Source organism: Lissotriton helveticus, chromosome 5_1 (assembly GCF_964261635.1).
Source record: "Lissotriton helveticus chromosome 5_1, aLisHel1.1, whole genome shotgun sequence".
NCBI classification, from domain to species: domain Eukaryota; kingdom Metazoa; phylum Chordata; class Amphibia; order Caudata; family Salamandridae; genus Lissotriton; species Lissotriton helveticus.
In genome coordinates, this window is record NC_136065.1 from 715,594,693 (window position 1) to 715,611,672 (window position 16,980).

Sequence of the window (16,980 nt, forward strand, 5' to 3'; positions counted from 1 at the left end):
TCGTGAACGCAAGCTGGAGGCCAGCAAAAGCCTCTGGTTGCACTTTTAAAAGCCACTTACTAAATGTCTCGAATAGACAGCATGCGCTGTCTCAGGCAAGACCTAAAAACAGCACCCATCCTTGTATTTTAGTAGTTTACAGGAGGACAGCATACTCACTTCCTATGTTTGCTTACTGTCATCTCATGCAAGACAGACCTGACACACACACACATATATATATGTGTATGTTTATATAAAATATATATGTATATAGTATTTTTTCTTCTTGAAATCTAGTCTGCTTTATTTCATGCACAGTAATGAAAAAACATTTATCAATATTCAAATTTACTCTTTTGTACCAACAAACATGAAGACACAGGTTATAATCTTGGTGTTAGCAGATGACCAAAATCTGCATTCATTACGCCCAAATTGATGTACCCTTCTGTAACTCAAATTACAAATAACTGCAATGTCTTAAAGAGTGCATTGTAAAAACTACCTACAAAGTAGGTCGCTAGGACCGTCCTAACTGTGTGTGTTATTCTATGTACTCAATATATATTAGATTTTGGTTCCAACAAGACCTAAAACACACAATACTTGTTCTACCAGGATACACCTCGAGTTTGAAATACACTCCTTAGCACACCTTATAACTTTATGTCACATATACAACCAAGTTTTTTTTCACCAAATTTTGCACATTTGTGTTGAGGGTAGACACAATAAAACAAAGTTTCTACTAAAAGTCTGTTTGTGGCCAATAAAGTAAGTTGGAACACTTTTTTCTGTAATATTTCTCTTTGTTGTCACTTTTACTGAGTGCAGAATTTGTAATTACCCCTACTGCTAGTGCCCAACTCCCTTCCCTACTCCATTCGCACTCCAACCCCGCCACCCTGTGAGTATCTGAAATATTCTTATCAATTTCCACAACTCACCAGAATGGCAAGAACCGAATTGCTCTGCTGCACTTGTTTTACTATAGAAAAAGTCGACAATAATGGAATAAATTCCCACTGGAGCTGCAATCACACAGTTAGAAACTCTCCCCCTGCACCCTTCCAACTCAGAACTGTCTTTAACTGTTACTACCTGAAATTCAGAGGAAAACGAAAATCTCAAGTTGACCAATGGCAAGTGTGAGTAGATCGTTTGGCCCGGTGTGCTTTTTCTCACATCTGTAGATGTGTTTTCACATTTTAAGCAAACAAAGCCAAACTTTGCTAATATGGCAGGAGGCAAGTAACTTGGCATCTGTGCAAACCACATCACCTCTCTATGTCGAATCACAATATATTTTTTCTAAAGAATCATCTCAATGGAAGTATGCTCCTACATACTACATGGAACAGACCAATTTTTAAATTAAAAACAAACCGCGATTCTTCAACTAAACCGAACTGCACGCCAATAAAAAAACACAACGGCGAACATGTCAGAAAAAATACAGCGCCACAAAAAATCTGCTACCCCAAACATTTAGAATAGCTAGGAAATTTGAATGAAAAGGCTGCACACGTATAATTACTAAAACAATATATGGTTATAAGGTAATAAGCACAAATGAAAAGGTAGAATTTATTTCTAAATCACGTTGACTGTTTCTTGGCACTGTGGAATGCAGAGCACATACCTATACTTCATTCCACAATACTGGAATAGAACTAAATATCTGACCCAGGAAGAGCTCATACTTCCCAGATCTAAGCCCCACACAAAAGTGCCATTCGTTTGAGAGATTCCTCTACCGGAGTCAGGAAAGGAAATAAAAGACAGACATGCAACAATGGCATGCAAGAGGACTCATGGCCTCCATAATGCCGGCCATGTTTGGGCGGCACTCATTGCTTCACGGGTAAAGCGATATTAATACAGTACAGTGAATTTCAAGGGTTGTTTATCATTCTGCAAGAAAAATGATAGACAACTTCATCATATTGTAGAATACGTTGCAAAATCAGCATTGAGTTACTTTACTTAGATTACTTCACAAAACATACCTTTTCAATGCAGTGAATGTACAGTTGTTTAAAAATAAATATTTACTTTGGATTCTTTCAAAAATTGCAATTCATTTTTTTTTGTTAACCCAGCACCATCGTTTCGATGACTATTACGGATGTTCCTTCCAAGATGGCTCCCACGCGGAAACACATCATGTCGGTTGAACATTAACAATTTCAACTCTTTCTTTTAGCTAACGCCTGAAAGATTTTCAAGAAATGCAGCTCACTGTAGAGATTGGCATGGCCGGTTAATTACACCCTGGTATCGAATTGCATTTATAGAGCGCTTCACATGCTTGACAAAGCATTCGAAGCGCATAGGTACAGATATCTCTAGAAGTGTTTTAAAAATTATATTGAGAATATTTCCCCACGTTTCAACTTCTCTACACATATATTCATATATGATATGGACATTTATTGGCGAACCACATTTAATAATATATAACTTGCATTCATAAAATTATTATGTACAACATTCTATATTCATTGTTTTCGATGTCATTCTCCACATTGAAAAGGAAGATATATTTTCAATATGGCGGACCTAATCGCGTCAAGTTGCTACAGTGTGACTGGTCTGTGAGTTGCGTTTTACGTCTGTGACTTTGATGGAAAGCTCTCAAAATACTGTCTGAAAATACTCTGCAACCAGAGAGAGACGGGGCAGTCTCACATTTCTATTTTTTGTTTTGCTGTTTTATTTAGTGCAAACTCAATCCAAGAGTATTGGGACACTTTACGTGAGCACCAGTTACATTACTCAAGAAGAAAACATGTTTTTGGGCACGATCCCAAGATGGATAGCAGATTTATGATAGAGCAGTCAGGCAACTACACCTGGTGTAAATTATTAAAGCTTAGAGTGACAAATTATTTGCACTTTGTAACAAATAAAGATTTATTTGTGTCCTGGCACGTCCTGCGTGCCCAGAAATAACAAGCAAAAGCGTGTGCACGCCTCGGGCGGCAGCAGGGGGCCTGCCAGTTCCCTTGCGGGAGCCCCCGGCGATAATTGATACCATATGGTGCTGCCGCTCGCTCGCTCCCGCAAGGGAATAGCCACACGTGCATGCGTTACCATTGAAGGCGTGCACGTTTTTGAGGAAAAAAGGGAACCGATGGCTAAAGGTCTCCTCCTATGCAGCGCATGCGTGCTGAGTAGGCGAGACCTAAAAAGGTCAAAAGCAATGGCGAAAGCGTACAGCCCTGCCTGGTTCCACTGTTTATTCTTATGGTTCCTGCACGACTTGAATTTATTACTACCAGAGCCGTGGCCCCCTGGTAGATATTGCGTAGCATATTAACTACCTGGGAAGGAAACCCAAACCAACCAAGGGTAACAAACGGGGCTCTCCAGTTCACGAGATCGAAAGCTTTCTCCGCATCGACCATTACAATACTTGCCGGAATAGAATTTGTATTAAAATAATCCAAGGCATGTATTAAAAACTGGGTATTAGCCGCCATTGATCTACCTGCTATGAAGCCAGTTTGATCTCTATGAATTATCTCTTGGGCGGCAAGTAAAAAACGTTCTTCCCATACTTTCATCAAAATGTTATAGTCTGAATTCAAAATACTAATGGGTCTATATGAATTCACGTCTTCCGGGTTTTTATCTTTTTTAACAAAGGAAACAATTATTGCTTCTTTACAATCTGCTGGAACAGCACCACCCTTTTTAACAAAGTTAAATACGTTTTTTAAGGAGGTAGTTCCTTTGAAAAAAAATTATAAAACTCGATAGTTATGCCATCCTGTCCAAAAGCTTTTTCCCTGGCTGTTGTTTTAATGGCTGCCGAGATCTCGGCGGCTTCCACTTCCGACCCCAATTTGTTGATCCGATTATCTGACAGTTTGGGAACATTCATATTTAGGAAATACTCCTGGATTAGTTCCTCCTCCACTAAATATTCAGAAAAGTAAAGCCGGTGAAAGTGGTCAGCAAAAATCTGTGGGATATCGCTGCCATTAACTACTACTCGACCAGTCCGGGGGTCTAAAACTTTAGATATTGTAGCTGATTCTTGCTTTTTCCTTGTAAAATTTGCCAAGAATTTGCCAATTAACTGTCTTTCTTCATTGACCCTTTGTTGAAATATTTGTGAGCTGCAAACCTCTTCTAAAATAAAAAAAATCCCTCAACGCTGTTCTTGCCTGCTCATATTGATTTAGGAGAAGCTGAAGAGCGTATTCCCGATCCACCTCAGCTTGCAGTTTAGCTATCTTAGCCCTCCGGGTATTGGACTGGGCGGCCGTAAAGGCTATTATCTGCCTACGGGCTGCTACCTTGAACCCCCCCACACTGAGAAGGGGGCTGCCGTATTCTCATTAATCTGGAAATATTCCAGGATCCCAGTCCTCGTCTTGCAAAAGGAGACGATCCAGCTGCTACCTGGGCCGCTCCCTACTTCCTCCCCCGAGCACCATTTCTACCCCAACATAAGCATGATCTGAAAAAGGGTTACAACCTATGCCAGCCTCTTGAATCTGGTGGGATCTGGAGGTAAGAAAAAAATTCTAATTGAGACGCCGTCCAAAAAACGGTGCGAATAGCAGGTATAGAATTCCTTGTCTGGACTGATTTCCCGCCACAGATCCACCAGTTTGTATTCTTGTCTAATGGTTCCCACTCATTTTTTTGTATTTGGTTTTAGTTTATTTTTGTTTTTATTCGAAGTATCTTTCCTTACATCCTGTATAAAGTTAAAATCCCCTCCAAAAATCACCTGCCCGGGAGATCCTATCAATAAATCGTTAATTTGGACCAGGGGTACAATATCATCTGAAACAGGGCCGTAGTAATTTATAAAATTCAACGTCTTCCCCTGTAACCTAGTTACTACCCAAATCCACCTCCCATGTGTATCCCTATGCACTTGTAAAAATTCCCAGGGAAGTTTACTCGAGAAATAGATTGCTACTCCTCTCACCTGCAAGGCCTGAAGATGTAAAAAAAACTTTTGAGAAAACCTTGGGTATAAATAGTTTAGTATTCAGAACATTGATTTGTCGAATGATAAAAAGGGTACTCGTCGGTTATTTCTTCCACCTTTAACGAAATAATGCTTAGCATGAAACCTAGCGCTTTTTCTCAGCGAGAGATCAAGGCAAAATTTAGGCTCAGCTTGAACTTAGTTTGATAAAAGGTATAACCTTGCTCTAGCCAGGTGTGAAATTAGGTCATATAAGAAAACCCAATAGACAGATCTCTAAAATGCAAACACATTTGTTGCTGTGTCAATCAAGAAAAAATTCAGACGAGAAAGTGTATGCAAGTGCAAACGAAGAAAGCACCCGCACAACAAAATCACTGTAATTAAACATGAAATGAACACCGATAAACTACCATGAATGCATTACTATATAAGATGCCCTGTTCAAATAAATACACAATATGCACAATGGCACACTGACATGGCCATACCTGGTAAATATGAACTACTCCAAACTTGAAAGCACCTCCAGTAACCTTACAGAAAGTGGGGACACTGTGAGTTCTCTTCGACTCCGAGCTCTCATTCGCCACCCTAATCAAAGAAGTTGTTAAGAGTGTAGACCTGCGCTACTTCTCACTCCAGAAAAAATTCCCTCCCCTTTAAATTTACTACCAAGTCGAAAATATAGGAGCCTTGCCAATGACATACCAGGATTATTTCAGCATTATGTACACCAGACTCCTGAAGAAGCTCAGCAACATATAGTCATAAGCTGTGTGGCTCGTAAATCTGAAATGACAAGAAATCAATGGTGAAAACACTTAACTTGTTCCCTGTGCAAGGAACAAGTTCAAACCACCATTGATAAAGTCTACTGGACTAGGGATCCAGGGGTCAACTAAACCACATATGATCAACCAGCAGTCCTCTAAGCAGCTGAAAGATTGAGGGAGGCACTTCAGAAAACTGGGCTGTTAAATCTTGACTCCTAGAGAACTTGTCACTGATGAGGGGCATACCATGAACATATTCTGCGCAGTGGCATGGGTGTCATGGCCCATAATGCAACAGGGGAAATGGGCCCCCGATCCTCTGATATGTTAGTAAAAACATCTACAATTGGGTGTAATTGGGACCCCTGAGCCCCCATACCAATGTACCTGCTGCACTTTTGAAAGCTATGGCCTGGTTCGGCGTCTGTCATCAGGCGCAGGATGCAATTTTGCCTGGGGTTTTATAAGAAATCACGCAGTTTACTTTGCATGTGCTAAATCAGCAACTCTGGAAGATAGAGCATCAGAAGCAGAGGGCACAACTTGGAAGCACAGAGCAGTTGCTGCCTCTTTGTTCTTCTGACCTGTGCTCCTCTGCAGCTCATGTTCTAACAAACAATTACCCAGTTAGTATAGGTGATGTAAACTTGTGAAAAATAAGTGCACTTCTTCGTTCTGCTCCCACGTGCTGGTCCAGGACATCTTCACCACCCAACCTTGGGTGTCACAAACAAGAAATGTCACTTATATCCAATTGAACTCTTCGGGCCTGATATAGATTTCGGCGGACAGGTTACTCTGTCGCCACGGTGACAGATATCCCATCCACCGAAATATGAATCCCATAGGATTTATATTTTGGTGGACGGGATATCCATTCCCGTTGTGACAGAGTAACTCGTCCGCCAAAACCTAAATCAGGCCCTTACTGGCACATGCATCAAGGTAGGCTTTTGCGATAACTTAATTGTGAGTATTAAGGAATCGCAATTAAGGAATCGCAAAAGCCTATGCATGTAGGAATCGCAATAAAAATAGCGATTCCTAAACATTCCTGAAATTGCGACTCGCAAATTGCGAGTCGCAATTAAGCAATGCCATCCCATTAATTCCTATGGGCCTACAGGCCCATAGTAATGAATTGCAGATTGCATGCGCAGTTTGCGAGTACCAGTAGGTACTCTGAAATTGCTCATGCAATTTCAAGGGTGTCAAAATGACACCCTGTTGCACCCCTGAAATTGTGATGTGCACCCATGTTGCGCACACACATGCCCTGTGTGTAACCTAAAACAAAAAAATTTATTTTAGTGCATTTTTCAAAGTTTTTGCAAATTTCAGACAAGTTTGATTTGTCTGTAAGAGCAAAATGTGCTGGTCCCTAGAGCTTCGAATAATAATATCCTGTCGTGGAACATTGCAGGCTTGGCTGACAAGTTCCAGCATCCCATATGGTTGCGGTTTGTTAGGCAATTCTAAGTGATCTGTTTCCAGGAGACCTGGTTGGTGAATAGTAACTTATTTTTGGAGGGATTTAAGGCCTTCTTCGTCCCTGCCTCGCCATCAGCATGCGTTAGAGCCAAGGGCTGTCTGGTTATTTATGCATGATTGGCAGTGGATTGCTAGATTCAGACCCTCCCGTCATCGAAACCGGGTCTTCAAGCTATTGTATTAAAGAAAGGGGCTACTAGTATGGACTTGATACATTGTTATAACGTGACGTCACGCACCTTGGGGGAATGTAACATCGCCCAGTTGGGTTCTCATATAAGGTAGACATGTGGGTTTATATCACATAACCTAATGGTGTTGGGTGATTTTAATATACACCCCTGCGGAGATCCGAGGAATACCAGCATGGCTGACTTGGGTTGCCCCCGAATGAGGGAGTTTCATTTTGAACATTCCACCCAGGGAGAAGCCATGAACAATTTGCTTAATGAATTTGACCTAATGACACTAATGTCGCTCTCTGCTCCATACAGAAAAACTTTTGTTCCTTCTTTTAAAGGGAGAGGTGGTGGATCCTATATTTATTACTAGCTTACCCGTCACGCGTTGCTGCGATCTCCGAAGAAAGGAAATTCAAGGAAACTCGTTATGATAACATTCAATTTACATTGTGTCATTTTTATTGAAACTTATTCATTTTAATATGGAAAACATTTCAAAGTGTTGTTTTAATTCTATTCATTTACTCGAGTGCTTGTGGATACACGATTTTTTGTTTTTCCGTCTGGTGCGCACATCAGTATTCGAAAGATTATGAGGGCCCTGGGGGGGCCGATATTTGTAATAAATTTATGCCAGTAACCTTCGTGGGAGTGTACTCAACAACTTCCCAAAGTTTCCTGGCGATCGGATGAATGCTGTTTTAATTCTATTTATTTATTCGAGTGCTTGTGGATACACGATGTGTTGTTTTTCCCTCTGGTGTGCACATCAGTATCCGAAAGATTATGAGGGCCCTGGGGGTCTGATATTTAAAACAAATTTATGCCAGAAACCTTCGCGGAGTGTACTCAACAACTTCCCAAAGTTTCATGGCGATCGGATGAATGGTGCAGTAATGCATAAAGGACAAACAGACAGACAGACAGATAGACAGACATTCGTTTTCTAAATATATAGATATCCTAATTTCTTCCCCCCTTCAGTCTCTTTTCAGTGGGTTCACTATTAAGGAAAGTGTGTACAGTGACCATAATCCCCTTTGTGTACAACTGAGTGGCCCGCTTCTTCTTAATAAATCTAGGGTGGTGATTCCGGGCACATTGAGACCAACAGACGGTAAGCGCCGTCTTAAATGGCTGGAGGTTTCCCCTGATGATATTTATAGCACAGTAAGATCTTAATGTGCGGCCGAATTAGCGATCTGTGTCGTATTGGGTATTGCCCCGAACAATGTCCTTAATGCCTTAAATGTCGTCATTAGAAGGGATGGGGAACTCTTGAGTACACCTGTATCTAGGGTGGTTAAATCAAACCCAATATGGTGTGATTCATCTTGTACCCGGCGGCGCGGTTCTGAAAGTCACGCCAAGAAACCCACCACTGATACGTGTCTGCCGGAAAGAATATAAATAGGTTTTGGCCACACGTAGGGGTGTGCTGAAGGAGGAAGCCTGGAGGGATCTGTTAGAGACGTACACAACGCAATAGTTCAAGGTTTTGGGGTATTGTCAATAGCCCGTTATTTGAGAAAGCTACAGTGAGTGATATTGGTTCCCATATAACCGAGGAAGAATGGGTATCCCATTTTCAATGTATGTTTAAGGGCTGAAAATACCCCAACAGCTAGGTAGGGTGGCTGATATAGCCTGTGTGGTTTTTGAGCTGAAGGAGGTCGAGGTTGGGATTGTCAGACTGACAAGGAGCCAGGTCTGGATGGTATCCCCCAGGACCTCTTTAAATCAGAACCACTTTTTTGGGCACCGGTTCTCGTGGCCGTGTTTAATGCTGCAGCCAAGGATAGCTGTCTTGAATCCTGGTCTACCTCGACTATTGTGCCGGTGTTCAAGAAGGGGGACCTTAATAGCACCCATTGCTACAGACCGATTTCCCTCCTAGACTCAGTGGTAAAGGTCATAGGAAGGGTGTTACTAGAAAGGTTAACAACCTGGGCAGAGAAGCATAATATTATCTCTGATATTCAGTATGGGTTTCGACTGAGCGGTCAACTGTGGCCCAATGCCTTAATCTCTATATGATCCTTGGTAAGTACACGATTGCTCGACCAGGTACGATCTACATGGCTTTCATGGACCTTTCATCCGCATTTGACTGCGTCAACCGGACCAAGTTATGGCAGTCCATGAGGGCCATGGGGGTGGAGGACAACCTTGTTAACTTCCTAGAGGACATGCATAGGGTCACCAAGGGGAATGTTAGATATGCTCAGGACCTTCGTGTCTCAAGGGACTTTAAAATTGGCAGGCGTGTACATCAGGTTACATTTTGGCACCCTTCTTCTTTAACCTCTATATAAATGATCTGGATAGAGTTTTGGTCAGTACCGGGGCAGACTTCCTGTATGTGGGCCGACGGGGTCTCCCCGTTCTATTAAATGCCGACGATGCGGTTCTCATAGCTAGAATGGCTAGGGGACTCCAATCCCTGCTTGATGCATTCCTAAATTTTATGGGGACTTGAGACCTAGCAATAAACAATGCTAAATCGTATGTAATGCAGGTTGGCATCAGGCCAAGGAGAAAGTTTGTCTTTTCTGTCGGTCCCGAGAAGGTCCCACTGACGTCTGTCTTTCTCTTACCTGGGCGCTCTAGTGGATGATCACTTGAAGTGGGGCCGCTGATGCAGAAGAAAAGGGGTGAGCTCACCAGAATTAACACGGCTATCTTCAACTTCGCTGCAAAGGTGGGCAAGCACCCAATTGCAGCCATGTTGAAGATTTATCAGGCAAAAAGTATAGCAACAGCGTGTTAAGGCAGCGAAATGTGGTGGGTACACTAGCACAGATGTATTACAAGTGGTCGAGAATACATTTTTAAAGCGTTTGCTAGGTCTGCCATGCGGCTTATCGAATCGCACCAATTGCGATGGCAAAAACCTTTGATGCATGTGCCCCTTAGTGTTTAAAATTTCATACAAGAACTCTGCAAGACACTAATTAGTAGGTTGAGGCGACTGAAAGAAATGATGGAGCGCTTCATAAAGAATCTTACAAAAATAAGTAAATACGTACACAATCAAACAATCATGAACATATCACAAAAGGCAAAGCGAAGTTTGTATATGCCTAAAACCGAAATACTTCCTGCTCTATCTACATATTCTTGACTGATGACCACACAGCAATTCAGAGTGGCTCAAATATCCTTGCTCGCTTCGTCAGCACATATACTAAAATTGGAACGATACAGAGTAGATTAGCATGGCCACTGCGCAAGGATGACACCAAATTCGTGAAGCGTTCCATATTTTTTGAAACGTCAACACTATCCCCTGGACCAGTTGCAAGCTTCTGCGAAAATACTCATTGACTCAGTTTGCAGAACTACTTAAAATATTCGTCTTCTGGCCTTTTTAAGTTTTTGAATCCGTTTAGCCACCCTGTACATATTACGCACTATCACTATACCACTGAGCACCACATGTCACCTTGTCACAAATTGTATTTCACTGTGTGCCTCGACAGCCTTACAAATGTTCTTGGGTATTTATATAAATGACGCAATTTATTATTAAAAAAAAACTAAAATACCCCGCATGGTCTTTTTGTGGGTTGCTTATGGCTTATCGTTCCCTATGAGTAACCAATGATTTGTTCAATTGTTTAAAACAAATTCACCCGACAGAACCATTGTTACTTTTGTAAGCGAATATCATATACATAGCATTCGACCCTCCCCACAGACACGGATCATGGCCAGGGACACAGTCCAATCAACTCGACACAACAGGACAGAAGCCAAGTCATGCATCCCACACATGACACAGCTCTCACGGACGAGGCTACATTCATTATGAATGACACATGCGCAATGTCACACATACAAATAAGTGTGAAAAAGTGAATGGGAAATTCTCCGAGGCACAATTATGGGGCTAACTATTTGAAGACATACGCTATCTAAGTCGTCAAACTAATGACCAGCTTTGCATTACTGGATCCAGCCCACAACAGCAGCTCTACACAAGTAGCATAAATAATCTACATGCAATGTGCTGGAGAACCCATTGGAACCTGCGAATTTCCCGCACCAACCGGACAGGTGCCTCTTTCAAGCACAGAGGAAGAGACCACACACATGCACTCACAAGGACACGTGGAAGCTGATAAAGAATCATAATATTTAAATTCGCTGCAAGAAACCTTCAGTTCAGAACAACACAATGTCCCCTGCAAAACCGAACACGATGCACATTGGACCTACCTGCTAGTTTGAACTTCATTGCACGATATATTAAATGCAGTCAACTTAAGCTTGACGCCTTTATTTGAAAGGTTTTATATAGCGCTGGCTCGACCAGGGGGCATCAGAGCGCTTTAAAAGTGTACAAAGGATTATAAGACAAGGAACAGTTATTCAGTAGCAGAGCATTCATATTAAAAAAAAAACGAATTAAAACAAAATGGGCAAAGAGCAATATACACGGAGGGCTAATTTAAACAGTAATCGGAGGCACAGGCTATAGCAGAGCATTCGGAGAGGTAATATTAAAAAGAGTTAGTTAAACAGAATGGGAAGGGAGCAATATATATGCGAAGGCTCTCACAAAGGGCTATTTTGAACAGTAACAAAAAGCAAGGTAAGGTTATGTAAAAAGTGAAAGGAGGGAGAAAAATGATTGTGGATTGGGCTAAGGGTGAGGAATAAATTAGATAAGAATAGCTGGGTAAAAACCAAAATTGGAGAAGAGGGGATTAGGTAGATAGCGAGAGATTTTTGGAGAAGGGGGGGTAGTAGACAGAGGAGAGGGGAGAGAGTGAGCAGGATGAAAATTAAGAAAGAGGGGGAGAGGTGAGAGATAGGGATGAGGTAAAGGAGATTCAGGATGGGGGAGGCTGAGTGATAGGGATGGGGTAAGGGAGAATCCAGGGGAAAAGGGATGAAGTAAAGGAGAATCAAGGCAGGCGGCTGAGTGTAGGGTCGGAGGTGCGGTTATGGACCCCAATATTTGATGAGAAGGATGAAGTTTGAGGTGTTTTTTAAGCTGAGGTAGGAAGGGTTACATCTCAGGTCCTTGGGAAGAGCATTCCAGATGATCGGTGCATTTCCGGAGAAGGAGCGGGATTGTGTGGTTCTCTTTTTAGAAAAGGGGGGACAAAGTGGAGAGTGTTAGTGCTTCTTATCGGTCTGGAGTCACCCGCTTTTTTTACTTTGTTTGAGAGGTAGAACGGGGTATCTTGGTGGAGAGCTTTATGTGTAATGCATGCTGTCTTGTAGGAGGAGCTACCTTCAATGGGCAGCCAATTAAGGGACTTAAGGGATGGGGAGATGTGGTCAAAATGCTTATAGTCAATCAATCAATCATTGACACTTATAAAGCGCGCTACATACCCGTAGGGTCTCAAGGCGCTGGGGGGGGGGGGGGCGGTGCCGCTACTGCTCGAACAGCCAGGTCTTCAGCTTCTTCCTGAAGGAGAGGTGGTCTTGGGTCAGGCGCAGGTCGGTCGGGAGGGAGTTCCAGGTCTTGGCGGCCAGGTAGGAGAAGGACCTTCCTCCTGTAGTCGCTCTTCGGATGCGGGGGACGGCGGCGAGGGCGTGGTTGGCTGATCGGAGGTGGCGTTTGGGAGCGTAGAAGTTGACTCGGCTGTTGAGGTAGCTCGGGCCTTGGTCGTGTAGGGCTTTGTGTGCGTGGGTGAGGAGGCGGAAGGTGATTCTTTTGTTGACGGGGAGCCAGTGAAGGTCTTTCAGATGTCCGGAGATGTGACTGGTTCGTGGGATGTCGAGGATGAGTCTGGCTGAGGCGTTCTGGATCCGCTGGAGTCTCTTCTGGAGCTTGGCGGTGGTACCGGCGTAGAGGGCGTTGCCGTAGTCCAGTCGGCTGGTGACGAGGGCCTGGGTGACGGTCTTCCTGGTCTCGGTGGGGATCCACCAGAAGATCTTCCGTAGCATGCGTAGGATGTTGAAGCATGCCGAGGAGACGTTGTTGACTTGCCTGGTCATGGAGAGGGAGGAGTCCAGGATGACGCCCAGGTTTCGTGCATGGTCAGTCGGTTTGGGTGCGGTGCCCAGGGCGGGGGGCCACCAGGAGTCGTCCCAGGCGGAGGGTGAGGAGCCCAGGATGAGGACCTCCGTCTTGTCCGAGTTCAGTTTCAGGCGGCTGGTCGTCATCCACTCGGCTACCTCTTTCATCCCTTCGTGCAGGTTGGCTCTGGCGGCGGCGGGGTCGTTGGTCAGGGAGAGGATCAGCTGGGTGTCGTCGGCGTAGGAGATTATGCTGAGGTTGTGTTTGCGTACGATGGCCGCGAGGGGGCTCATGTAGACGTTGAAGAGGGTGGGGCTCAGGGATGATCCTTGGGGGACGCCGCAGATGACTTCGGAGGCCTCTGACTTGTACGGTGGTAGGCGGACTCTCTGTGTTCTTCCGTCGAGGAAGGAGATGATCCATTCCAGCGCCTTGTCCTGGATGCCGATGTTGCTGAGGCGCCGTACTAGGGTGCGGTGGCAGACCGTGTCGAATGCCGCGGAGAGGTCTAGGAGGATGAGGGCCGCTGTTTCTCCATTGTCCATCAGGGCTCGGATGTCATCGGTGGCGGCGATGAGGGCGGTCTCGGTGCTGTGGTTGGCTCTGAAGCCGGACTGTGAGGGGTCGAGGGATCCGTTCGTCTCGAGGAAGGCGGCCATCTGCTTGTTGACGATCTTCTCGATGACTTTGGCTGGAAACGGGAGGAGCGAGATGGGGCGGTAATTCTTGAGTTCGGAGGGGTCCGCTGTGGGTTTTTTGAGAAGAGCGCTGAGTTCGGCGTGCTTCCAGCTCTCGGGGAAGGTGGCGGTGTCGAAGGATGTGTTGATGATGTCTCGCATGTGGGGTGCGATGACAGCGTCGGCCTTGTTGAAGACGTGGTGAGGGCAGGGGTCGGTCGGTGATCCGGAGTGGATGGAGTTCATCGTGCGGATGGTGTCTTCGGTGCTGATCGGGGTCCAGGCGTGGAGGGTGGTGGTGGGGGGTGGTTGTTCGGTCATGGTGTGCGTTGGTTGGTTGTTGAAGCTGTTGTGTATGTCGGCGATCTTGTTGTGGAAGTATGAAGCGAGGGAGTTGCAGAGGTCTTGCGATGGGGTGATGTCGTTGTTTCCTGCGCTGGGGTTGGAAAGCTCTTTCACGATGTTGAAGAGTTCCTTGCAGTTGTGTGCGTTGTTGTCCAGCCGGTCCTTGAAAGCTGTTTTCTTGGCGGCGCGGATCAGCTGGTGGTGTTTCCGGGTGGCAAGTTTGAAGGAGGTCCTGTTGTCCGGTGTCGGTTCCCTTCTCCAGACTTTCTCGAGGGCTCGGCAGTTCTTCTTGGAGCTCTTGAGTTCGTCGGTGAACCATGGGGCCTTCTTGCTGCCGGGTCTGCTAGGCGGGGTCCTCAGAGGGGCGAGCTCGTCCGCGCAGATGCTGATCCACTTCGTGAGGTTGTTGGCGGCCTGGCTGGGGTCTGCTGAGCTGGCAGGAGGGTGCTGGCTCAGGGACGTGGCGAGCTGGTCTGCTGTGATCTTGTTCCAGCTTCTGCGGGCGGTCTGTTGCTGGTGGTGGTGGGTCGTCGTTCTCTTGAAGGTGAAGTGGACGCAGCTGTGGTCCGTCCATTGAAGCTCAGTGGCGTGGCTGAAGCTGACGTCTTTGCTGGAGGAGAAGACTGCGTCGAGTGTGTGTCCGGCGCGGTGGGTGGGGGTGGACACCAGTTGCTTGAGTCCCAGGTTGGCGAGGTTGTCGAGCAGGGTGCTGGAGTTGCGGTCGTTGTTGTTTTCCAGATGGAAGTTGAGGTCTCCCAGGAGGATGTAGTCAGCGGAGGGGAGGGCATGCGGGCTGACGAAGTCGGCGATGTCCTCGCTGAAATGTGTGCGTGGTCCGGGGGGTCGGTAGATCAGGGTGCCCCTGAGGGTGGTGTTCGGGTTGGTGTGGATCTGGAAATGCAGGTGTTCGGCGCTGGTCAGGGTGTTGTCGGTGCTGGTCGTGAGACGGATGGTGTTCCTGTGGATGATGGCGATGCCTCCTCCCATCTGGTTGGCGTTGCGGTCCCTGCGGACGATCTTGTAGCCTTCTGGGATGGCGATGGCGATGTCGGGAGCTGAAGAGGCGTTCATCCAGGTCTCTGTGAGGAAGGCAACGTCAGGGGCTGTGGCGTCTAGGAGGTTCCAGAGTTCTACGGCGTGTCTGTGGACGGAACGGGTGTTGAGCAGGATGCACTTGAGGTGTGTGCTGCTGGTGTTCGATTTGGCGGGTGCTGGTGTGAGGCAGGTTCGGATGCAGGCGAACTTGCAGGCGTGGCAGCTGAAAGGTCCGTGGGTGCGTCGTGGAGTGGCTTGGTGGCACTCTGGGCGTCGGCCGGTGTTGAGTGCGCTGAGGGTGGCGGCGGAGTACGTCCTGCGGGTCGGTCGGGATCGTCGAGGTCCAGGGGTCCTGGCACTGGGCGCGGTCCAGGCGCGGACGGGCGCAGACGGGCTTACCTTTGGCGCGCCTTCGGCGCACAATCGGCGCGCCCGCTGCGCGTCAACGCTGCGCGTTCGCACGGTCGCCATTTAAGGCGAAGTGAGCGGGTGGGCGGAGCAGCTGGGAGGCGGGAGCGGGGAGGGTACAGAAGAAAAAGGGGCGGGGCTAATGGAGGTGGCGGGAAGCGGGAGCGGGGAGGGAGAGCGGCGAGGTAGGCGGGCAAGCAGGAAGGAGACAGGCACAATGGAGGTCAAATACACGAGGAGAAAAACGTCACAGAGAAAAACAGGCAATAATACAGGACAAAACGGGGAAAAAACAGTGGAAACGCGATCTCGGGCACAGAAACAAAACAAGCACAATTTTCCGACAAAACGGGCAAAAACCAAAGGGGAGCGCTCAAGGCAGCAGCGAGAACGGCGCTGAGGCAGAGGCAGGCACTGGGGGCACACGCAGCAGCTGGTGGCCGTGCGGCGCGGGGGTGTCCCACAGGTGGGTCACACTCACCTGCGTCGCACGGTCGCCATTTAAGGCCAAGTGCGCGGGTGGGCGGAGCAGCTGGGAGGCGGGAGCGGGGAGGGTACAGAAGAAAAAGGGGCGGGGCTAATGGCGGTGGCGGGAAGCGGGAGCGGGGAGGGAGAGCGGCGAGGTAGGCGGGCAAGCAGGAAGGAGACAGGCACAATGGAGGTCAAATACACGAGGAGAAAAACGTCACAGAGAAAAACAGGCAATAATACAGGACAAAACGGGGAAAAAACAGTGGAAACGCGATCTCGGGCACAGAAACAAAACAAGCACAATTTTCCGACAAAACGGGCAAAAACCAAAGGGGAGCGCTCAAGGCAGCAGCGAGAACGGCGCTGAGGCAGAGGCAGGCACTGGGGGCACACGCAGCAGCTGGTGGCCGTGCGGCGCGGGGGTGTCCCACAGTCAATAGTCAATGATTAGCCTGGACGCCTAGTGGAGCACAGATCTGAGTGGGGCTAGGTGTACTTTAGGGGTTCCTGTGAGGATAGCATTACCACAGTCAATTTTTGAGTGTACTAGAGATTGGACGATCCCTTTGAAATCTTCAGGTGGAATGAAGGGTTTGATTTTCTTCAAATGAGGCAGAGTGAAGAGTGCTCCTTTAGCTGAGCTTTTTTTATGTGGTCCTTGAGAGTTAGGTTTTTGTCA

The 16,980-nt window shown here is 46.5% G+C and overlaps 1 protein-coding gene and 1 non-coding gene across 4 annotated transcripts in view; one reads left to right on the forward strand and one right to left on the reverse strand.

Moving 5' to 3' along the window:
- The window catches only part of PIK3AP1 (phosphoinositide-3-kinase adaptor protein 1), a 1,822,514-nt gene that overhangs the window by 157,139 nt on the left and 1,648,395 nt on the right, over positions 1 to 16,980 (reverse strand). The gene's annotated exons all lie outside the window — the stretch shown is intronic.
- Positions 10,549 to 10,654, forward strand: LOC144756896 (U6 spliceosomal RNA). The gene has a single exon (XR_013595384.1). It is a non-coding gene; the product is annotated as a U6 spliceosomal RNA (small nuclear RNA).